At 50.3% G+C, this 23,456-nt stretch overlaps 12 non-coding genes and 2 pseudogenes across 12 annotated transcripts; 5 read left to right on the top strand and 9 right to left on the bottom strand.

The window, feature by feature from the left end:
- The first annotated feature begins 130 nt into the window (after positions 1–130).
- LOC137985856 (5S ribosomal RNA) lies at positions 131–249 on the top strand. Its single transcript, XR_011119378.1, has one exon. It is a non-coding gene; the product is annotated as a 5S ribosomal RNA (ribosomal RNA).
- A 975-nt stretch (positions 250–1,224) lies between these two features.
- Positions 1,225–1,388, bottom strand: LOC137985883 (U1 spliceosomal RNA). Its single transcript, XR_011119404.1, has one exon. It is a non-coding gene; the product is annotated as a U1 spliceosomal RNA (small nuclear RNA).
- A 194-nt stretch (positions 1,389–1,582) lies between these two features.
- On the bottom strand, positions 1,583–1,773 carry LOC137985840 (U2 spliceosomal RNA). Its single transcript, XR_011119364.1, has one exon. It is a non-coding gene; the product is annotated as a U2 spliceosomal RNA (small nuclear RNA).
- Positions 1,774–7,412: 5,639 nt separating this feature from the next.
- On the bottom strand, positions 7,413–7,604 carry LOC137985813 (U2 spliceosomal RNA). Its single transcript, XR_011119340.1, has one exon. It is a non-coding gene; the product is annotated as a U2 spliceosomal RNA (small nuclear RNA).
- Positions 7,605–7,871: 267 nt separating this feature from the next.
- Positions 7,872–7,990, top strand: LOC137985855 (5S ribosomal RNA). Its single transcript, XR_011119377.1, has one exon. It is a non-coding gene; the product is annotated as a 5S ribosomal RNA (ribosomal RNA).
- A 976-nt stretch (positions 7,991–8,966) lies between these two features.
- On the bottom strand, positions 8,967–9,130 carry LOC137985881 (U1 spliceosomal RNA). The gene has a single exon (XR_011119403.1). It is a non-coding gene; the product is annotated as a U1 spliceosomal RNA (small nuclear RNA).
- A 194-nt stretch (positions 9,131–9,324) lies between these two features.
- LOC137985825 (U2 spliceosomal RNA) lies at positions 9,325–9,505 on the bottom strand (annotated as a pseudogene).
- Positions 9,506–15,241: 5,736 nt separating this feature from the next.
- Positions 15,242–15,360, top strand: LOC137985854 (5S ribosomal RNA). Its single transcript, XR_011119376.1, has one exon. It is a non-coding gene; the product is annotated as a 5S ribosomal RNA (ribosomal RNA).
- A 976-nt stretch (positions 15,361–16,336) lies between these two features.
- On the bottom strand, positions 16,337–16,500 carry LOC137985880 (U1 spliceosomal RNA). The gene has a single exon (XR_011119402.1). It is a non-coding gene; the product is annotated as a U1 spliceosomal RNA (small nuclear RNA).
- Positions 16,501–16,694: 194 nt separating this feature from the next.
- Positions 16,695–16,888, bottom strand: LOC137985821 (U2 spliceosomal RNA). Its single transcript, XR_011119347.1, has one exon. It is a non-coding gene; the product is annotated as a U2 spliceosomal RNA (small nuclear RNA).
- A 266-nt stretch (positions 16,889–17,154) lies between these two features.
- On the top strand, positions 17,155–17,273 carry LOC137985853 (5S ribosomal RNA). The gene has a single exon (XR_011119375.1). It is a non-coding gene; the product is annotated as a 5S ribosomal RNA (ribosomal RNA).
- A 976-nt stretch (positions 17,274–18,249) lies between these two features.
- LOC137985879 (U1 spliceosomal RNA) lies at positions 18,250–18,413 on the bottom strand. Its single transcript, XR_011119401.1, has one exon. It is a non-coding gene; the product is annotated as a U1 spliceosomal RNA (small nuclear RNA).
- Positions 18,414–18,607: 194 nt separating this feature from the next.
- LOC137985842 (U2 spliceosomal RNA) lies at positions 18,608–18,735 on the bottom strand (annotated as a pseudogene).
- A 4,355-nt stretch (positions 18,736–23,090) lies between these two features.
- Positions 23,091–23,209, top strand: LOC137985852 (5S ribosomal RNA). Its single transcript, XR_011119374.1, has one exon. It is a non-coding gene; the product is annotated as a 5S ribosomal RNA (ribosomal RNA).
- The last annotated feature ends 247 nt before the right edge of the window (positions 23,210–23,456 follow it).

Here is a 23,456-nt window from a genome sequence, read left to right as displayed (position 1 = left end):
ACAGTGGGCAGCAGGACCAGCATTGCATGGCACTTGCGTTGACGGCAAGAGGACAAATGCACATTGTGCTTGCTCTGACCTCGTTTTTATTTTCCCTTATAACAAAGTTAATTTTCACGGCGAATTACTTGTCTACGACCATACCACAGGGAAAACACCGGTTCTCGTCCGATCACCGAAGTTAAGCCCTGTCGGGCGGGGTTAGTACTTGGATGGGAGACCGCCTGGGAATACCCCGTGTTGTAGGCTTCCCTTTTTCCTTCTGTACACTTGATTATCTCAAAAAATCTCAGTTTCCTTTAATGAAAGAACATTCCAAACCAGGTTTTTTGAACACAACATGCCAACGATATGTCAAAGATGAGACATACAACAAAAACAAAATAGTTCACACGAGAAAGTGGAACTTGTATTCCCAAGGGAGCGCGTGCGCGCGAGATCTTATCAATCCAACGTTTATGACATGAAACGTATCTTTTCGTGTGAGCAAAGAACAGGATACGACAAGTAAAAATGCATGCACTGTTATGCATTAGATGGAAGTTAACCTAGCCCGGATGATATGCATACAACGAAGGCTACAACACTACAACATTGATCCTGCGAAAACGTGACTTACGTGACGTAGCGCACTTCAAAGTCTTACTGTTCCCTGCTCAACACGGACAGTACGTATTCAAAGGGCCGATAAGACACTATCCTGACCATGAAAGATTTACTTTTTATGATAACAATCCAATTAACTGATAACATAGAGAAACCACAAAGTGTTGGCCACAGAAATGTAACGCCAACTGATCTGGCGGGTCCTCAGTTACTCAATGCAAAACGGGCTCTCCAGAACGCAACATAACACAACGCAAAAGAAATCTATCGCGATGGAGCAGTACAAACACACATCCACTTACGTTTTCGAAACGATGCACGAGGATAAGAGCTCGACCCGCTGGCATTTTCTTGTCTCACTCGTCTATCGATGGAAATCGATGCGGCTGAAATAAACACGTCCTCTCGCTCTCTCTACGGCCAAGAATGAAAGAAATAAAATCACAGTTTTGCAGTGCACCAAGTACGGAACATTCACCTACAATTTCAGCAGTGGAATTCACAAATACAACTCACCTTCCTTAGTCCTTACACCGCCACCGCATCTCCTTCCCTGCCCTGCCTGAAACGTTACCAACAAACCTTCCCATTAGCCAACTTTGCCACCGGGGTTTGGTGCGGGGACTAGCGCGAACGCAGGTCCCCACTACCAGAAATTATACGCTCGAGTTACCCACATTTGGGGTAATCGCAAGGGTCAACCCAATCGAAGTGCAATGAAAGAGCCTCACCTTGAGAGGACTGCCTCCCTGATCACAGTGCCTCCCGCGTCAGGTAAGTATGCCTTTTCAACCTCTCCGGAACCGCAAAACGCAACTTGTCTGCGCATACCATGTGGTAATGGGGGTCACGTGCTCCTCGTCCTGTCGTGTCGTGCTGTCCACTCGCTGCTATGCTACCTAGAAAAGAGAAGAGAATGTGAAGGTTGGTTGCTTGGTCATTTGTTCTGCTTTCACTTGATTATTTCTTCCCCAGAGGGAAGTGGGCCACGCTCGGAGGTAGTGCTATACCGAGGCAACCCGTGGCCGGGACGAGGCAAGCCTCTTTTCCACGGCCCAGTTCCAAAAATCAGTTTAATATATGAGCTGCTCGATGAGCAGCGGTGAATGGCAGACCAAAGGTCACCAGTCGACAGACTCATCCAACGCCTGAGGCATTGGTCACCAGTATTAGGCGACAGAGGCGAAATAAAACTAAGCAAATCAGGTGGTACAGAGGGTGAATTAAGCAGGTGGCCCGAAGCGAAAAACGAGCTTGTTGGAAACATAGAGGCGATGACTCCATCCGCCCCCCACTGGCGGGCAAAATAACGTCGACGTCTCCGGGTTGAAAAACGCTTGAAGAGCAAGGGGAGGTGGAACTTGACACGGGCCTTTGCTCCCTCAATGACGGCGAGGGCCCCAGGTTGACAGAACGAAAGCGGTAGTCATTGCGGGCCAGCCAGATGTGAAACTTACAGGCACACAACAGGTAACTGAAGACTTTGGGCACTGCGTGAAGCTCAGTGGAATTGAAACCAAAAAGTAAATGGCGACGCTCAAGCACAGGACACATAGGCGAGAAATGAAAAAGGAGGGACTGTAGCCAACCAACAACACTTTGAGCAAGGGGACACACAAAGAGCAAATGCGACAGTGACTCGACGACAGGACCACAAAAACAAGCGGAGGAGACAGATAAACCAAAAGAGAGAAGACGCTCAGCAGTGTAAATCACACCATGAGCTACCTTCCAGGAGAAATCAACAACAAAGCGGTCAAAATCAAAGAAGTGGAACTGGCGCCACGTATCATACCAGTAAAGGTCCCCAAAGGAGGGAAAGAACTTAACTACACAGTGCGGTGTGACAGAGGAACAGGATAAAAGAAACTGGTAACCGACTTTGGCAGAGAAAAAAAGCCACGGAGGCGACAACGTGAGGGTCAGAGGATGCGAAAACCAAAGTTCCCCGGGAGGGGGAAAAAGAGCCACCAAGCGACTCCCAGGCCAAAAGCAAAGAGGAGTAAAATGGCGGTAACAGGGACCTGTCGAAGGCAGCGGGACGGGAGAAAACATCAAGAGAGGAGGCAGCAAAACACGATTGAAACCAGTACGACACAAAGGAGGACCAGCTTGACGAGGACAAAGTAGACCGTTTGACCCACTGACCCAGAAGCGACCAAACCTTGAGCTTAATGTCCACCACCGAGAAACCTCCCAGCGATGTGGGCTGAACGACCACAGCACGTGCAACGAGCTCCCGCTTGGTTTTCCAGAAGAATGAGAAAACAAGGGAGTTAAGTTCTTTAAGTACCCAGGGGGGCATGTGGACCAGGGATGCCACATACCAAACCCTGGCGAGGGCCAGGCAATTGATGACCAAAGCCTTGCCATGAAAAGACAAGGAGCGCTGACGCCAGGAGGAGAGGACGCGTTCCACAGCCTCTATCCGAGGCCGCCAATTAGTTCATCAATGTCATGCGGGCCAATGAAGACTCCGAGGATTTTAAGCTTAGAAGATGTCCAGTCGAGAGGGACAGGGGGGTCAGTTCGGCCAGCCCAAGACCCCAGCCACAAGCCGCGAGACTTTGTCAGGTTGAGCTTGGATCCAGAACCAAGCTCATACCTTGTGTAGGTGTCAAAAACAGCCCTAATGGAGGCATCGGAGGACAAGATGAGCGATGTGTCATCCGCGTACTGGGAAATTGGAGAGAGCGGTGAGGGCAGTCCAGGCAGCAAAGGTCCAGTAATGGCGGGATTTGCTCGAATATTGGCGGCCAAGACCTCAGCGACCATAACATACAGCAAAGGTGCGAGGGGGCAGCCTTGACGCACCCCCCGTGTGAGACTGAAAAAGTTTGAGACATGACCGTTAACAATGACAGCACTCTGAACAGCATTATAGAAAAGGCGGATCCAGCGCAGAAAGGAGGTTTGGAAACCCATTCTGCAGAGGGTGGCATGCAGAAAGGACCAATCAACGCGATCAAACGCTTTTTCTTGGTCGAGCGAGAGGATGGCACAAGGAGACCCGGATTGCGTGGCGTAATGGACCATGTCTCGGAGATAAGCGACGTTCTCACCAATATAACGACCGGGGACACCACAGGTTTGATCCTCAGCCACCACGGCATGAATAACCTTCAGGAGACGCCCAGCGATGACGCGGGCAGCGAGCTTGTAGTCCACACTAAGGAGGGAAATTGGCCGCCAGTTACGAGGGTTCAGCCGGTCACCCGTCTTAAAGATGAGAGAAATGATGCCTCGACGCTGAGAGAGGCTGAGAGTGCCAGCCTCATAACATGAGTTCAGGACGAGCACGAGGTCCTGTCCGAGCACCGGCCAGAATTTGACATAAAACTCCATAGGGAGGCCATCCAAGCCCGGGGTCTTGCCTCGAGCCATCCCACATAAAGCAGTATAACACTCCTCCGACTGGAGAGGACCATCACACTGTTGAGCCTGGTCGGCGGACAAGGTGGAGGTGAGGGCGTCGAGCAGGGAAAGAGCCACGTCCCCGTCAGTAGGCTCGGCACTAAACAAGTTAGAATAAAAGGAAGCAAAAGCCTGGCATAGGTCCTTTGAACTCGAGACCACTGTGCCATCATCGCATCGAAGTGCTGAAATAAGTCGGTCGGCGGCACGCTTCTTTTCCAGACGGAAGAAAAAGGCCGAGGAGGTTTCACCTTCCTCAACCCATTGGCCCGAGCACGGACTTGGGCTCCCCGAGCTGCCTCGAGGTCTAGGGCAGCAAGGGCAGACAGGGTAGAATGGTACGGCTCAACACAGGAGGTGAAACCGGCATCAACACGGTTCTTAAGATGCCCAGCTAGTCGGCCAAGGAGGTCTCGACACTGCGATGTTTTCTTTCGAGCGCTCAGCGCAATATTTAATTGTGAGGCCTTTGATTTGGCTCTTGCCCTTATCCCACCACTTAGCTAGTGACGGGAAGGACAGCATGGACTGCCTCCAAACGGACCAAAAATTAGTGATATGCTGGATATAGTCCTCATCATTGAGGACAGAAATGTTGAGCTTCCAGAAACTGTCCCAGGAGCAGCAATGTCTGGGACACTACAAGAAAGCACCACACCACAGTGATCCGAAAACGGACAAGGAATAATATCGCAAGTCAAGACTGATGGTAACAGGAGTACGGGGCACCAATGAGATCAATACGGGAGGCCATAAGGCCGTCTGAGCGAGTCCAAGAGAAGGCAGAATCGGAAGGATGCAGGTGCCTCCAAATGTCCAGACAACAGCAGGAGTCAAAAAGACGTTTTAAGGTAGCAGTACTTTCGCGGGAAGTGTCAGAGACATTGGAGCCCCGACGATCGAGGGCGCGGTCGAACACAGTGTTAAAGTCCCCGGCAAGGAAGGTCGGATAGGTGGGATCAACCCAAGACGAGACGTCGTCCAGGAAGTCGTCACGGGCTGGGTTGCGATTGGGGGCGTAGAGACAGCAGATACGAAACGGGTGCCCAGAATGGGTAAAGTGGCAAAAAACAACACGCCCAGCGGTGTCACACCAAGAGCTCGTAAGGGTGACCGTGGGGCGGAATAAAATGATGCAACCACAAGAGTGTGCAGAGCCAACAGAAGCAACTGCATTAAAACCAGATGAACGAAACCAGACTGACATTCACTGTCTGAAGAGCAGTGGGCCCTCTTGTAGGCAGACAATGTCAGGGACCTGAGGAAAGGAACGTAACCAGTGCAGAACACCAGCGCGCTTGGACGAGTCCCTGAGACCATTGGTGTTTAAGGAGAGGATAGAGAGAGCCATAACTGAGAAGAAAGAGAGAGACAGCACAACTAGGAGCGACGGCTCCGAACCGGGGCAGGGGGAGCCAAGGAGGGAAGGCCAGAATGAACAGCCCTCCCAGACTCCCTGCCCTTTCCAGACTTCGAGCGGCCGGGGACCGCAGAACCAGGAAGAGGTTTCTTCGCTTTCTTCTTAGACTTGACCTGATCATCAGAGGAAGCCTCAACATCCGAAAGTCCACGCTTAGTGACTGGTGAATCAGTCAGCTCGACCTCGTTAACCATTACGGGAGACAGAGATAGAACCTGTGGGGTATTTACAGGGGTTACATTGATGCCCGTTAAAGGGTCATCGTCACTAAATATACTTTGACTGTATTCAGTCTCATTAACTAGTTCATTATCATTCGTATCCATTTCTTTTCCATTATTACTATTATCCATTTCCATTTCTTTTCCATTAACTACAGCATTATTTGTCATTTCTTTTCCAGTAACTACATTATTACTATTATCCATTTCCATTTCTTTTCCATTAACTATAGTAGTATTGTCCATTACACCAACTACGTTACTACTAGTGTTAACATTGTATTACTCTGTGGCGCAGCCAAACCATCAGACGCAGCGGCGGGGGAGGCAGCCACCTGCACGCGCGTCGAGGACCCACCATTACCGTTTTAGGGAGGGCCGCACCCTCCTTAACATTTACTGGTGGCAGGAGAGGCCATGGGTGGAGTACCAGGGGGGATAACTCATTGTCCCTGAGGTCGGTGTGGGAACCCCAACTTGAAATACCAGGTTGCGTGGGGGCAGGAGGACGAAGGGTTACCCCCTCGTCCCCAGAGTCCTCATGGTCAGAGCTTGCAGGAGAAGTGGGAAGGTCCTCAGGACCAGAACTGACATCCAGGAGGGGAGGCAGCGACTCCGGGGGAGTGGCACCAACAACAAGTGAAGCGGACGGATGGGCGGGGGTCGCAGGCGAAGATGGTGGGTTCCCCCAGGCATTGGGGGGGTTGGGCAATCCCTGGCCATGTGACCAGGCTCCCGACACCTGCGGCACTTCCCGCGCAAGTCACAGTTTTTGGTGAGGTGTTCCCCACGACAGATATCACATTCGGCCGGCTGACCCACATACCACACCTTACATTTATATCCAGCAATGTCCAGATTACGAGGGATCCGGCCAGAACGAACCATTTTGATGATACGGGCTCCAGTGCAGATTGCAGGGTCACCCGGGTAATGCTGGTGCCTTATCGTCTCCACCTTCCCGTACGAGGAAAAGTAGGGCCGGAGGCGATCATCACTCTCCTCAAAGGGATAGTGATACAACATAACATTTTGAGCTCGAGGCCCAGCATACATGACTTTGCACTTAGCACCAGCTAAAGTGACAAAATCATAACCTTCAACAATATTTTTACATTTTGGGTCAGCGAAAGTAATCTGAACCAGTTTTACGGGAACAAACTGAATACTGTCAATCACAAAGGGGGTGAACTTTCCCTTGATGGCTGTAACAAGTTCCGCCCTGGGAACAGAGGTTGGAACATCGGAAAGGTCGAGGACTACTGTCCTCTTAAAGGCCGCAAGAGGCATGATGAAAAGGGAAAAAGAGAAAAAACAGTCCCCCCGGAAAGCAAAGCTCCCAGGAAGGGAACAGAAAGACTGGCTACCCTGGGTTATGGCAGGACGCCAAGCATAAGTCCCCAGGAGGGTCACCAGTAAAACTCAGGAATCAAAAATCTTACCACAAATCCCAAAAACGCTTGTCCCCACACTCCAATTCCAATACGGAACTTACGCGTACCACAAGGAAAGGCACGAACCTGGCAGATAATAAAAACCCGCGTCAGGTAAGTATGCCTTTTCAACCTCTCCGGAACCGCAAAAACGCAACTTGTCTGCGCATACCATGTGGTAATGGGGGTCACGTGCTCCTCGTCCTGTCGTGTCGTGCTGTCCACTCGCTGCTATGCTACCTAGAAAAGAGAAGAGAAATGTGAAGGTTGGTTGCTTGGTCATTTGTTCTGCTTTCACTTGATTATTTCTTCCCCAGAGGGAAGTGGGCCACGCTCGGAGGTAGTGCTATACCGAGGCAACCCGTGGCCGGGACGAGGCAAGCCTCTTTTCCACGGCCCAGTTCCAAAAATCAGTTTAATATATGAGCTGCTCGATGAGCAGCGTATCAGATATTAAGCTGATAAGAACAGATACTACACTTGATCTTAGCCAAAAGGCCGAGAAGCGATGCCCGTAAATGCTCACAGCGGACAAGGTGCTCCCAGTCTCATGGCCACGAGATATGGTGGTCCGATTACAATCCGTGCCAAGGAAGGAATGCCCAAAGCCAACCTGAAAGCGAGGCGCACACAACGATCGCCCTTGTACAGTGGGCAGCAGGACCAGCATTGCATGGCACTTGCGTTGACGGCAAGAGGACAAATGCACATTGTGCTTGCTCTGACCTCGTTTTTATTTTCCCTTATAACAAAGTTAATTTTCACGGCGAATTACTTGTCTACGACCATACCACAGGGAAAACACCGGTTCTCGTCCGATCACCGAAGTTAAGCCCTGTCGGGCGGGGTTAGTACTTGGATGGGAGACCGCCTGGGAATACCCCGTGTTGTAGGCTTCCCTTTTTCCTTCTGTACACTTGATTATCTCAAAAAATCTCAGTTTCCTTTAATGAAAGAACATTCCAAACCAGGTTTTTTGAACACAACATGCCAACGATATGTCAAAGATGAGACATACAACAAAAACAAAATAGTTCACACGAGAAAGTGGAACTTGTATTCCCAAGGGAGCGCGTGCGCGCGAGATCTTATCAATCCAACGTTTATGACATGAAACGTATCTTTTCGTGTGAGCAAAGAACAGGATACGACAAGTAAAAAATGCATGCACTGTTATGCATTAGATGGAAGTTAACCTAGCCCGGATGATATGCATACAACGAAGGCTACAACACTACAACATTGATCCTGCGAAAACGTGACTTACGTGACGTAGCGCACTTCAAAGTCTTACTGTTCCCTGCTCAACACGGACAGTACGTATTCAAAGGGCCGATAAGACACTATCCTGACCATGAAAGATTTACTTTTTATGATAACAATCCAATTAACTGATAACATAGAGAAACCACAAAGTGTTGGCCACAGAAATGTAACGCCAACTGATCTGGCGGGTCCTCAGTTACTCAATGCAAAACGGGCTCTCCAGAACGCAACATAACACAACGCAAAAGAAATCTATCGCGATGGAGCAGTACAAACACACATCCACTTACGTTTTCGAAACGATGCACGAGGATAAGAGCTCGACCCGCTGGCATTTTCTTGTCTCACTCGTCTATCGATGGAAATCGATGCGGCTGAAATAAACACGTCCTCTCGCTCTCTCTACGGCCAAGAATGAAAGAAATAAAATCACAGTTTTGCAGTGCACCAAGTACGGAACATTCACCTACAATTTCAGCAGTGGAATTCACAAATACAACTCACCTTCCTTAGTCCTTACACCGCCACCGCATCTCCTTCCCTGCCCTGCCTGAAACGTTACCAACAAACCTTCCCATTAGCCAACTTTGCCACCGGGGTTTGGTGCGGGGACTAGCGCGAACGCAGGTCCCCACTACCAGAAATTATACGCTCGAGTTACCCACATTTGGGGTAATCGCAAGGGTCAACCCAATCGAAGTGCAATGAAAGAGCCTCACCTTGAGAGGACTGCCTCCCTGATCACAGTGCCTCCCGCGTCAGGTAAGTATGCCTTTTCAACCTCTCCGGAACCGCAAAACGCAACTTGTCTGCGCATACCATGTGGTAATGGGGGTCACGTGCTCCTCGTCCTGTCGTGTCGTGCTGTCCACTCGCTGCTATGCTACCTAGAAAAGAGAAGAGAATGTGAAGGTTGGTTGCTTGGTCATTTGTTCTGCTTTCACTTGATTATTTCTTCCCCAGAGGGAAGTGGGCCACGCTCGGAGGTAGTGCTATACCGAGGCAACCCGTGGCCGGGACGAGGCAAGCCTCTTTTCCACGGCCCAGTTCCAAAAATCAGTTTAATATATGAGCTGCTCGATGAGCAGCGTATCAGATATTAAGCTGATAAGAACAGATTTTTTTTTCTTTTGATAAAATTTTATTTACAAGGGCCTAAGGGCCCAGGTAAAAAGACCTGATTACAAGAAGGTACTAGAGCGGCTAATAATTACAGTGCGTCGGTGCAAAAAGGTAAACAGAGTCCATCTCAAAGCAAGGTGCAAGGTGCAATTGCCTACCTGAACTATCTAATGAACAAAAAGAACTAAAAGTGAAAAATAGGACGACCGTTACAATCAACAGAACAGATTACACTACCGGTCGACCAAAAATCTTTAACTCTAGAGACAGGTTCGCCTAAGATACGCAACTTAATATCTTTAATAATCATGTTAATAATAGAACGTGAGCCAAGAGAGCTGTTTCGAAAAGTCGCAAGGTTACGCGCCAGCCAAACGAAGTAAACGATAGTCGCAATGAGATAACTAGACAGACGGTGCCCCGCGGACGACGAAATAGGGGACAAGGGAAACAAAACAGAAGAAAAGGACAGCACAAAGGGAGAACCAAGGAGACGAGAGAGAAAGGGCGTAAAGAAATTCCAGACATGAACGACCCTACGACATGCAACAAAACAATGACAAGGGGATTCAATACGAGAACAAACAGCACAACGGTCGGAGGCAATATAACCCCAAACCTTGAGGTTATATCGCACCCGAACTGCATTATGTAAAAGGAGCCAGAGAACATCGCATTTATAATTCTCGATAAACTTAAGACGAGACTTTCGCCACACGGACACCCACCGGATTATGGGGCGGCCAACAACGGCTCCCCAAAAACTAGCGCATGTTGGAGCAGGGGACGGAAATACAGACAACAAGGAATAAATGTTCTTACAAGATAAATCATCAGGCACAGACCCATGACGCTCAAACAGAGACTGAAACAAAGCAAGACACTGACGGTAACACAGGGAGGGATCCGAAGAAGAAGGGACGGAATTGCTCGCGAAAGAGAAGCGAGGATCAAACTTAAAAAGACAATTCCCAAGAAAGAAGCGGGCCAAAAAATGCCATTTATCAGAACCGAAGTCATCTCGAAGACTTAAAAAACAGGACAGACGCAGGCTGGCACACTTGGTCTGAAAGTCGACGACACCAAGGCCGCCAGAAGACAAAGGTGCACAGCAGCGCTGTCGACTCACGTTCTCCATTTTGCCTTTCCAAATGAAAGGCCAAACAAGACGTTTGTAGCGGTCACACACCCATCGCGGAGGTGCGAGGATTTTGGCAACGTGCCAAAACCTACTCGCCCCGAGGACATTAATAATCATTGTGCGGCCAACAAAAGAAAGTTCCCTTTGTCTCCACAAATTGATAACATTTTCGAGCTTATCTAGCTTAGGTTTCCAGTTGTCTGACTCGACAGAAACCAGACCGTTAGAAAAGAAAACACCCAATATCCTAATTTTAGAGACCCACTTTAAACCAAAGGGGGAGGCACCGTTCGCCCTCCACCTCCCAAGCCACATAGCCTCGGTCTTAGTCGTGTTAAGTTTTGCTCCCGAAGCTATTTCAAACCTGCGAACCACTCGCAAAAGGTGACATAGGGAACTTTCCGATTTCAAAAAGCAAGTTGCATCGTCAGCGTACTGAGAAATCTTAAATTGTAAGCCAGCCGCACCAGGGAGAAGAAAGCCAACAATGTCCGGACATTTTCGAATTTGGGTAGACAGGATTTCAGAAACCAGCACGTATAAAAGGGGGGAGAGGGGACAACCCTGCCTAACACCCCTTCCCAAAAAAACAGGGGCGGAAAGAGACCCGTTACAAATAATGCGCGAAAAGACATTGTTATAAAAGAGACTCACCCATTGACAAAAAGAGGGACCAAAACCGAACTTAGACAAAACGCGCATGAGAAAGGCGTGGTCGACACGGTCAAAGGCCTTTTCTTGGTCTAAGGTCACAAGTATTCCAGATTCGTTAGTTTTACTAATCATGTCGAGGGTGTCACGAATCAGAAGGAGATTAGAGAAGATAGATCTCCCAACTACAGAGCACGACTGATCGCGATGAACAATAGAACACATTACAGGCTTGAGACGCTCGGTAATAGCCTTAGAAGCGATTTTATAATCGGTATTTAGCAAAGAGATGGGGCGCCAGTTTTTCGGCATGCGCTTATCGTCTTTCTTGTGTATCAGACGCAAGAGGCCCTCTCGCTGAGAGTCAATGAGGGAACCCCGATGAAAGCCCTCATTCAAAACACGAGCAAGGGCATCACCAAGATCCCCCCAGAAAGCAACATAAAATTCGGTTGGGAGACCATCAGACCCTGGGGACTTGCCGGTTTGAAGACCGCTAACAGCCGAAAAAAGCTCGTCTTTTGTCAACTCCCCCTCACAGCTCTCTCGTTCAGCATTCGACAGAGAAAGGTCTAGGTCATTAATTAAATCCATTTGAACAGAAAGATCCAAGGTATCCTTGGCAAACAATGACTTATAGAAATCTACAAGGACTAATTCCAAATCGTGTTGGGACGTCTTCTCGACGCCATTGGCATCCAGAAGGCAGTCCATGGAGTTCTTTTCAGCACGTTTTTTCTCGAGGCGGAAAAAATATCTAGTCGGCCGTTCTCCTTCTTCAACCCACTTGGCACGTGAACGAATTTTTGCGCCCTCCGCTTCCTGGGAAACCAGGGAAGAGAGGGCGCTTTCAAGATCCCTGACCTCAGAAGCGGCCTGGGAGCCACCAGAGGCCAGAGAGTTCTTTGCGTGGATCAAGCGCTTGGTCAAAGAACTGCGTTCACTATTAATCTGCCTTTGTTTATTAACGCAAAACTCGATACAAAACCTACGAATGCCAAGTTTTAAAGCCTCCCACCAAGCACCAAGGGAATCGAAGTCGGAGACACGCTCCTTAAAGGAAGCAATAAACGCAGACATTTTGCTCTTAAAAGACTCATCGGACAAGAAACTTGTATTAAACCGCCAAACACCGCTACGGGGACAAGAAAAATTGTCGAGAGACAAAAATAGACGAACAAAATCGTGGTCCGAAAAAACACACGGCATTACATCGGAGGTTCGAACGTGCGGAACAAGGGAACGAGAAATCAAAAAGCGATCGAGGCGCGAAGCTTGAGAATAGCCGGTATTGGCCCAAGTGAAGGAAACACCACGAGGGTTCCGTCTGCGCCAAATATCAACAAGAGAACAGTCTGAAATGAAGGATTTAAGGACTGACTTATCAGGAAGAGAATCATCAACTAGGACAAGACGGTCGAGAGGATTATCGATACAATTAAAATCACCGGCCACTATCCGAATAGGGGATAGAAAAAAGGAATGCAGATTTTGGAAAAAGTGCTTGCGTCCGGTAACGGTGTTTGGAGCGTAAATATTAATGACATTAATCCGCTGCTGCCCCAAAAGTACCAATGCACTTAAGACTCTACCATCTGAATCAAAAATAAAGCGAGAGATGGTTCCTGGAAAATTCGGAGGGGTGAGCAGGGCTACACCAGCCGACCTGCCCGTCCCGAAGGACCAAAAACATTTACCGGGCCATTTACGAGAAAAAGCATCAGCTTGACGTTTGTTTGAAACATGAGTCTCCTGTAATAGGATCAAATCGCAACTTAGGCGAGATAATTCGTTTAGGATCAGGTCACTCTTAGTGGGTGATACAAGCCCACGGACGTTCAGAGAAAGGAGCTTTAGCATTGGTACTAATGGTGGCGTTTACCAACCGTGGTCCACCCTTCAGACTCGCTGTAAGTATGATCCCCGCGCAATCGAGTTCTAGATCGATGACGGTCGTGGCTGCGGGAACGGCCACGCCCGCGACGGTACTCACGATCACGGTCACGTTCACGTTCACGTTCACGGTCACGGTCACGGTCACGGTCCCGGTCACGGTCACGGTCACGGTCACGGTCACGGTCACGGTCACGGTCACGGTCACGGTCACGGTCACGGTCACGGTCACGGTCACGGTCACGGTCACGGTCACGGTCACGGTCACGGTCCCGGTCACGGTCACGGTCACGGTCACGGTCACGGTCACGTTCCCGTTCCCGTTCCCGTTCCCGTTCCCGTTCCCGTTCCCGTTCCCGCTCCCGCTCCCGCTCCCGCTCTCGCTCTCGCTCTCGCTCCCGATCACGGCGGCCAACATGACTACTTGTCCTACCAGATCCTTTAGATTCACGTTCAACTTGATCATCCCAGCCTTTTCCTTGTTGAGGAGAGGACCCAGAAACAGACTCAGAACCAGACTCCTCACTACTAGATTCATCACTTGCATCACTAGATTCCTTATGAGCCGCATCGGGGGGCTTCGGAGCTAGGGGGCGTCTCTGCACCTGGGGAGGTTTACTGACTGGAGGAGGCTGAGCAGCAGGAACCGGAGCTGGAGCAGGCGGACGAGAGGCAACAGCAGCATAGGAAGAGGGCTCGGGAGACTCACGAGGACGCGTACGAGGACCAGAAGATGACGGGTCTACATCAGCACTGTGGATAAGGAACGGGCACGCAGCTGTTGAATGATCAGGCTTCATACAAATGGAACACATAGGGTCACACGGACAGGATCTTGACAAGTGGCCAGGCTCTTCGCAGTTGGCGCAGCGCACAGACCGACAGACGGCCGCGAAGTGCCCAAGGGCCCCGCAGCGCCTGCAGGTCTGTGGCTGTCCCGGGTACCAGATCCGAACAAATTCGCCCACTACTCGAACAGAGGAAGGGATGGGCTTGCTGAGACGCATCCGGGCAGTACGGTTCCCATTGAACAAACTATCGCCAGAACGATCCCTACGAAAAGAAAGAACAGTGCCATAGGTGGATAAACGGCCAATCAGAACAGAGTCCGGGAGTTCCACCGGAGCTTCGTAAAGCTTGACCAAGGTTACAGCATTCTGCCTATCACCGATAAGAACACGTGACCCCTCGATATCGAGGTGGGGAATACGGAGCGCTGCTTCTTTTGCCGCAACTGATCTAAAGGTGACGACCCAATTTTTGTTAGAAGCGCAATACTGGATGGACACAATGGAGTCGATATCAACGCCAGCTTCATCAAAACTGCCCAAGATCTTTTGGCTGTTGGAAGGAGAGTCCAACTTAAAAAACACGGAGAATCCCTTCTTAAGAGCCACTCCACGGTTGTCTGGAGAGTGGGACCAAATCTCACGAGGAGAAGCACAGAAACGTACACCACTTTTGGCCATGTTAGCCAGCGCTTGTGGGACAACAACTTCAGACTCCAATGGCGAGAAGAGCTCGGGCGTGAAGGCTTCTTCACCATCAGGAACTTCAGGAACTTCAACAGTGGCATTGGCACAGCGCCAGCATCAGCATCAGCATCAGCATTCATATCTGCGTCGGCAGCATCCATACTCACAATTGTGGGGGGGATAACCTCAGCAGTACTAGCATCTTCAGGGTCAGCAACAGCAGCAGTTGAGTCTTCTTCCATAAGTGTTGGGGGGCGCAGACGAAGAGGTCCACGAAGTGTAGCTCCCACTAAGGCCAATTGGTACACTTAGCCAAAAGGCCGAGAAGCGATGCCCGTAAATGCTCACAGCGGACAAGGTGCTCCCAGTCTCATGGCCACGAGATATGGTGGTCCGATTACAATCCGTGCCAAGGAAGGAATGCCCAAAGCCAACCTGAAAGCGAGGCGCACACAACGATCGCCCTTGTACAGTGGGCAGCAGGACCAGCATTGCATGGCACTTGCGTTGACGGCAAGAGGACAAATGCACATTGTGCTTGCTCTGACCTCGTTTTTATTTTCCCTTATAACAAAGTTAATTTTCACGGCGAATTACTTGTCTACGACCATACCACAGGGAAAACACCGGTTCTCGTCCGATCACCGAAGTTAAGCCCTGTCGGGCGGGGTTAGTACTTGGATGGGAGACCGCCTGGGAATACCCCGTGTTGTAGGCTTCCCTTTTTCCTTCTGTACACTTGATTATCTCAAAAAATCTCAGTTTCCTTTAATGAAAGAACATTCCAAACCAGGTTTTTTGAACACAACATGCCAACGATATGTCAAAGATGAGACATACAACAAAAACAAAATAGTTCACACGAGAAAGTGGAACTTGTATTCCCAAGGGAGCGCGTGCGCGCGAGATCTTATCAATCCAACGTTTATGACATGAAACGTATCTTTTCGTGTGAGCAAAGAACAGGATACGACAAGTAAAAAATGCATGCACTGTTATGCATTAGATGGAAGTTAACCTAGCCCGGATGATATGCATACAACGAAGGCTACAACACTACAACATTGATCCTGCGAAAACGTGACTTACGTGACGTAGCGCACTTCAAAGTCTTACTGTTCCCTGCTCAACACGGACAGTACGTATTCAAAGGGCCGATAAGACACTATCCTGACCATGAAAGATTTACTTTTTATGATAACAATCCAATTAACTGATAACATAGAGAAACCACAAAGTGTTGGCCACAGAAATGTAACGCCAACTGATCTGGCGGGTCCTCAGTTACTCAATGCAAAACGGGCTCTCCAGAACGCAACATAACACAACGCAAAAGAAATCTATCGCGATGGAGCAGTACAAACACACATCCACTTACGTTTTCGAAACGATGCACGAGGATAAGAGCTCGACCCGCTGGCATTTTCTTGTCTCACTCGTCTATCGATGGAAATCGATGCGGCTGAAATAAACACGTCCTCTCGCTCTCTCTACGGCCAAGAATGAAAGAAATAAAATCACAGTTTTGCAGTGCACCAAGTACGGAACATTCACCTACAATTTCAGCAGTGGAATTCACAAATACAACTCACCTTCCTTAGTCCTTACACCGCCACCGCATCTCCTTCCCTGCCCTGCCTGAAACGTTACCAACAAACCTTCCCATTAGCCAACTTTGCCACCGGGGTTTGGTGCGGGGACTAGCGCGAACGCAGGTCCCCACTACCAGAAATTATACGCTCGAGTTACCCACATTTGGGGTAATCGCAAGGGTCAACCCAATCGAAGTGCAATGAAAGAGCCTCACCTTGAGAGGACTGCCTCCCTGATCACAGTGCCTCCCGCGTCAGGTAAGTATGCCTTTTCAACCTCTCCGGAACCGCAAAACGCAACTTGTCTGCGCATACCATGTGGTAATGGGGGTCACGTGCTCCTCGTCCTGTCGTGTCGTGCTGTCCACTCGCTGCTATGCTACCTAGAAAAGAGAAGAGAATGTGAAGGTTGGTTGCTTGGTCATTTGTTCTGCTTTCACTTGATTATTTCTTCCCCAGAGGGAAGTGGGCCACGCTCGGAGGTAGTGCTATACCGAGGCAACCCGTGGCCGGGACGAGGCAAGCCTCTTTTCCACGGCCCAGTTCCAAAAATCAGTTTAATATATGAGCTGCTCGATGAGCAGCGCGTATCAGATATTAAGCTGATAAGAACAGATACTACACTTGATCTTAGCCAAAAGGCCGAGAAGGATGCCCGTAAATGCTCACAGCGGACAAGGTGCTCCCAGTCTCATGGCCACGAGATATGGTGGTCCGATTACAATCCGTGCCAAGGAAGGAATGCCCAAAGCCAACCTGAAAGCGAGGCGCACACAACGATCGCCCTTGTACAGTGGGCAGCAGGACCAGCATTGCATGGCACTTGCGTTGACGGCAAGAGGACAAATGCACATTGTGCTTGCTCTGACCTCGTTTTTATTTTCCCTTATAACAAAGTTAATTTTCACGGCGAATTACTTGTCTACGACCATACCACAGGGAAAACACCGGTTCTCGTCCGATCACCGAAGTTAAGCCCTGTCGGGCGGGGTTAGTACTTGGATGGGAGACCGCCTGGGAATACCCCGTGTTGTAGGCTTCCCTTTTTCCTTCTGTACACTTGATTATCTCAAAAAATCTCAGTTTCCTTTAATGAAAGAACATTCCAAACCAGGTTTTTTGAACACAACATGCCAACGATATGTCAAAGATGAGACATACAACAAAAACAAAATAGTTCACACGAGAAAGTGGAACTTGTATTCCCAAGGGAGCGCGTGCGCGCGAGATCTTATCAATCCAACGTTTATGACATGAAACGTATCTTTTCGTGTGAGCAAAGAACAGGATACGACAAGTAAAAAATGCATGCACTGTTATGCATTAGATGGAAGTTAACCTAGCCCGGATGATATGCATACAACGAAGGCTACAACACTACAACATTGATCCTGCGAAAACGTGACTTACGTGACGTAGCGCACTTCAAAGTCTTACTGTTCCCTGCTCAACACGGACAGTACGTATTCAAAGGGCCGATAAGACACTATCCTGACCATGAAAGATTTACTTTTTATGATAACAATCCAATTAACTGATAACATAGAGAAACCACAAAGTGTTGGCCACAGAAATGTAACGCCAACTGATCTGGCGGGTCCTCAGTTACTCAATGCAAAACGGGCTCTCCAGAACGCAACATAACACAACGCAAAAGAAATCTATCGCGATGGAGCAGTACAAACACACATCCACTTACGTTTTCGAAACGATGCACGAGGATAAGAGCTCGACCCGCTGGCATTTTCTTGTCTCACTCGTCTATCGATGGAAATCGATGCGGCTGAAATAAACACGTCCTCTCGCTCTCTCTACGGCCAAGAATGAAAGAAATAAAATCACAGTTTTGCAGTGCACCAAGTACGGAACATTCACCTACAATTTCAGCAGTGGAATTCACAAATACAACTCACCTTCCTTAGTCCTTACACCGCCACCGCATCTCCTTCCCTGCCCTGCCTGAAACGTTACCAACAAACCTTCCCATTAGCCAACTTTGCCACCGGGGTTTGGTGCGGGGACTAGCGCGAACGCAGGTCCCCACTACCAGAAATTATACGCTCGAGTTACCCACATTTGGGGTAATCGCAAGGGTCAACCCAATCGAAGTGCAATGAAAGAGCCTCACCTTGAGAGGACTGCCTCCCTGATCACAGTGCCTCCCGCGTCAGGTAAGTATGCCTTTTCAACCTCTCCGGAACCGCAAAACGCAACTTGTCTGCGCATACCATGTGGTAATGGGGGTCACGTGCTCCTCGTCCTGTCGTGTCGTGCTGTCCACTCGCTGCTATGCTACCTAGAAAAGAGAAGAGAATGTGAAGGTTGGTTGCTTGGTCATTTGTTCTGCTTTCACTTGATTATTTCTTCCCCAGAGGGAAGTGGGCCACGCTCGGAGGTAGTGCTATACCGAGGCAACCCGTGGCCGGGACGAGGCAAGCCTCTTTTCCACGGCCCAGTTCCAAAAATCAGTTTAATATATGAGCTGCTCGATGAGCAGCGGGGGAAGGCCACCAGTCGAAAAGACTTATCCTGCAGGCGCAGGTTCGCCACCAATATGCAGCCAGAACGACAGGACATGACAAAGTACGAACAAGGCAAGCGGAGGACAACCAGGCTAAGAGGGAGACAACACGAGAACGAAGGCATGATTTCAGAAGGAGGACAAAACAAAACGATCATCGACAACTGAACCGATGACACCCGCAGCGCCCCACCTACGATGGAAAAGGCGCCGACGCCTTGGGGACTTACAGCGCTTGAACAAGAGCGAAGGTGGAACTGGACCCGAGAGCGGACTCTCGCAATAAGCTCAGGTGCGCCAGGGTGAATGCCCCGAAGCGAAAGTCGTTGCGGGCATGCCATACAAAATACTTACAAACATTCAGCATGTAAACAAAAACCTTCGGCAGAGAGCGGAGTTCACTTGGGGCGAAACCAAAGAGCACGATACGACAGACAAGCGAGGGGCAAGAAGGGGAGTAGGCGAACATGAGGGACTGGAGCCAAGACAGAACACTATGTGCCAGAGGGCAGGAAAAAAACAAATGAGAAGGACACTCGGGGGCCATGCCACAGAAGCAGTCCGGATCAACTGAATAGCCAAAGCCGATAAGCCGATCAACGGTGTACAGGACACCGTGAGCAACCTTCCAGGAGAGGTCGATGACAGGGCGATCCAGGTCAAAAGCGGAAAGCTGGCTCCAAGTGGAGGACCAGTACAGCTCACCGTATTGAGGGCGGAACTTCTCCACACAGTGAGGCAGCGAGCGTTGTTCGGACAGCAAAAACTGGTAGACGTGCTTGGCAGAGGCATCGGCCACAGGACAAGAATGGTGAGGAGACAACGAAGCAACAATAAGGCAGGCACGGCGACGGGAGTACGAGCCATCGACCTCCCCGCCAGGCAGACAACAATGCACGATAGAAGGGGGCAAAAGGGCAGAATGAAAAGCAGACGGGTTAGCCAGGACTGCATCGACTGACGTACGAAAATGGACGGAAGCCCAGTACGAGAGGAAGGACACCCAGCCAGATGGAGAAGAGACGAAACGCCGTACCCACTGCACGAGCAAGGAGGCAACCTTCAGCCGCGAGTCAACCACAGAGAAGCCGCCAGCAGTGGGGGCTGAGTGACAACCACCCGTGCAACCAAATCCCGTTTGCCCTTCCAGAAGAAAGGGAAGGTTAGCTTTGCCAATTCCGCGTGTACCCATAAGGGCGTGTGAATCAGAGAGGCCACATACCACACCGAGACAGAGCCAAGGCGTTGATGACCAGGGCCCTCCCCCGGAAGGACAAGGAACGCTGTCGCCATGATGCCAAAACATTCTCAACAGCTGTGATCCGCGGACGCCAGTTGTCCTCCTCCAGGTCACCAGGACCGATAAAGACTCCCAGAACCTTGAGTTTGTCAGACGTCCAGTCCAGCTGGACAGGCGGGTCCTGCCTGCCACTCCAGGAACCAAGCCAAAGGCCTTTAGACTTGGACACATTCAGCTTGGCCCCGGAAGCCGCCTCAAACAACGAGTAAGTATCAAAGATGGCCAAGATGGCATCATCAGAGCCAACGATTAACGATGTGTCATCTGCATACTGAGAGATGGGCGAAAGGGGGCGAGGGAGACCCAGGGATAGATAGGCCCGTGATACGTGGATTGGCACGGATGTTAGCAGCGAGAACCTCAGAGACCAACACATACAGCAAAGGCGACAGGGGACAGCCCTGACGAACACCACGGGAAAGATCAAAAAAGGAAGACAAATGACCGTTTACATTCACACAACTCTGAACACCCGTGTACAGTAAACGGACCCAACGGATAAAGGATGGACCGAAGCCCATCGAGACAAGGTAGAGATCATGAACTGCCAATCCACTCTATCAAAGGCCTTTTCCTGGTCCAAAGAGAGAATGGCAACGGGGGTGTTGGTCAAGGTGGCGTAGTCTACAACATCCCGAAGGAGAGCGACGTTCTCACCGATGAACCGTCCTGGCACTCCACAAGTCTGGTCCCTGCCAACCACCAGATGGATGACCTTCAGGAGACGCCCAGCTAGTACCCGAGACGCAAGCTTGTAATCCACATTCAAGAGGGAGATGGGGCGCCAGTTACGGGCGTCCAAACGATCTCCCTGCTTGGAGATGAGAGAGATGACTCCGCGACGTTGCGACAAGGACAGGGACCCAGAGGCATAACAGGAGTTGAGGACATCGACCAGGTCCCGGCCAAGCACTTCCCAGAAACGCACGTAAAATTCCATGGGCAAGCCGTCTGACCCGGGGGCCTTACGCCTAGCCATACCCAAAAGAGCAGCATGACACTCCCCAAGGGTGAGGCGACCCTCACAAAGGTCGGCCTGACTGGGAGGCAAAGAGGAGGTGACGTTGTCAAACAAACGGTCTTGCACACTGGGGTCTGTAGGGGAGGCAGAAAACAGCGACGAGTAAAAACCAGCAAGGAGGCGCAAAGATCAGCCGAGGAAGAGACAAGAGTACCGTCGGGCTCACGCAAAGCAGCAACCCACCTATCAGCCGCCTGCTTCTTCTCCAGACGGAAGAAAAAGGCAGACGACACTTCCCCTTCCTCCACCCACCGCACCCGGGACCGCACCTGGGCACCCTTGGCTTCATCAATGTCCCACCGGGACAGCTGTTCGAGCACGGACCGGTACGGCCCCAGACAGGACAGACAGCCAGAATCAACCCGGCTCTTCAGATGGTCGGCAAGCCGCGTCAGGAGATCACGAGACTGAGAGGCCAGGCGGGACCGCCGAGTGCAGTAGGAGATGGTGAAGCCCTTAATCATGGCCTTGCCATCTTCCCACCATTTGGCCAAAGAGGGACAGACAGCTTTACGGCGTTTCCATTGAGCCCAAAGATCGGAGACGGCACGAAAGTACTCATCCTCTTCCAAAAACAGACGTGTTCAGTTTCCACAAACCAGGCCCGGGGGAAGCAGCGTCCGGGACAGACACAGAGAGGAACATGGCACAGTGGTCCGAGAACGGACAAGGCAAAATGTCACAAACAGACACAGACGGAACCCATGCAAAAGGACAGCCCACCAGATCAATACGAGAGGAGAGACCCCCATCCGCCCTAGACCACGTGAAAAAACAGGCGTGGATGGGTGGAGGTAGCGCCAAATGTCTAAACAGCAGACGTCATCGAAGAGCCGAGTGAGGGCCGCAGTGCTTTCACGAGAAGTGTCACCAACAACCGAGCCACGACGATCGAGAGACCGGTCAAACACAGTATTAAAATCCCCGACCAGGATTGTGGGAACACTGGGGTCCGTATTGTCTGTAACGTACTCAAGGGAAACGATCCCGCTCGGGGTTACGGTTAGGGGCATACACACAGGCAACCCGAAAGCGCACACCCCGAAGCGAAAACTCCAGATGTAAGAAGCGGCCCTCTGCATCGGCCCACGAGGCAACGAAGGATACTGTCGGTCGAAATAGCATGACACATCCCGAGGACTTGACTGTGCCAGGCGACACGGAAAAGTCAAAGCCAGAGGACTGAAACCAGGACTGACATTCGGAAAAGGAAACGCAATGTGCCTCCTGGAGGCAGATGACATCTGGTACTGATGGCAAGGCCCGCAGCCCATCTAAGAACCCCAGCACGCTTAGCACCCATCCCGTAAGCCATTGACATTGAGGGACAAAACAGTTAGAGCCATGATGGTTGTCCAGAAGTACAAAACAAAACTCATTTCGAGCGGGTACGGGGGGGAACAGACGGAACCGTGGCGGGCATGGAATGAGCTGCCCGGTGAGAGTCAGGTTTGGGCACCAGACCAGTGGTCCCAACCTTCCGCACTCCTTTCTTAGTGCCCTTCTTGTGGGAAGGAACGGCACCGCCACTATCACCGTCAGACGAGAGAGACGAGTGGCCCCGCTTGCGGGCCGTCGACGCCTCGGCCATCTCCACCTCAACAGAACTGGGATTACCAGGGTGCATGGAGCCACTGGCAGCATGACTTACAACCCGGGCACACACTAACATTACTAACAATACTACCGTCAGAACTATGAACATCTTGGACAGGACCGGGGTGCACGGAACCAACAGCAGCGTGATGCCCGTAAATGCTCACAGCGGACAAGGTGCTCCCAGTCTCATGGCCACGAGATATGGTGGTCCGATTACAATCCGTGCCAAGGAAGGAATGCCCAAAGCCAACCTGAAAGCGAGGCGCACACAACGATCGCCCTTGTACAGTGGGCAGCAGGACCAGCATTGCATGGCACTTGCGTTGACGGCAAGAGGACAAATGCACATTGTGCTTGCTCTGACCTCGTTTTTATTTTCCCTTATAACAAAGTTAATTTTCACGGCGAATTACTTGTCTACGACCATACCACAGGGAAAACACCGGTTCTCGTCCGATCACCGAAGTTAAGCCCTGTCGGGCGGGGTTAGTACTTGGATGGGAGACCGCCTGGGAATACCCCGTGTTGTAGGCTTCCCTTTTTCCTTCTGTACACTTGATTATCTCAAAAAATCTCAGTTTCCTTTAATGAAAGAACATTCCAAACCAGGTTTTTTGAACACAACATGCCAACGATATGTCAAAGATGAGACATACAACAAAAACAAAATAGTTCACACGAGAAAGTGGAACTTGTATTCCCAAGGGAGCGCGTGCGCGCGAGATCTTATCAATCCAACGTTTATGACATGAAACGTATCTTTTCGTGTGAGCAAAGAACA

This window comes from Montipora foliosa, unplaced genomic scaffold (assembly GCF_036669935.1).
Source record: "Montipora foliosa isolate CH-2021 unplaced genomic scaffold, ASM3666993v2 scaffold_105, whole genome shotgun sequence".
Classification (NCBI taxonomy): Eukaryota; Metazoa; Cnidaria; class Anthozoa; order Scleractinia; family Acroporidae; genus Montipora; species Montipora foliosa.
The sequence above is the reverse complement of the archived record's forward strand: the minus strand, read 5'-3'. Positions and strand labels throughout refer to the sequence as shown.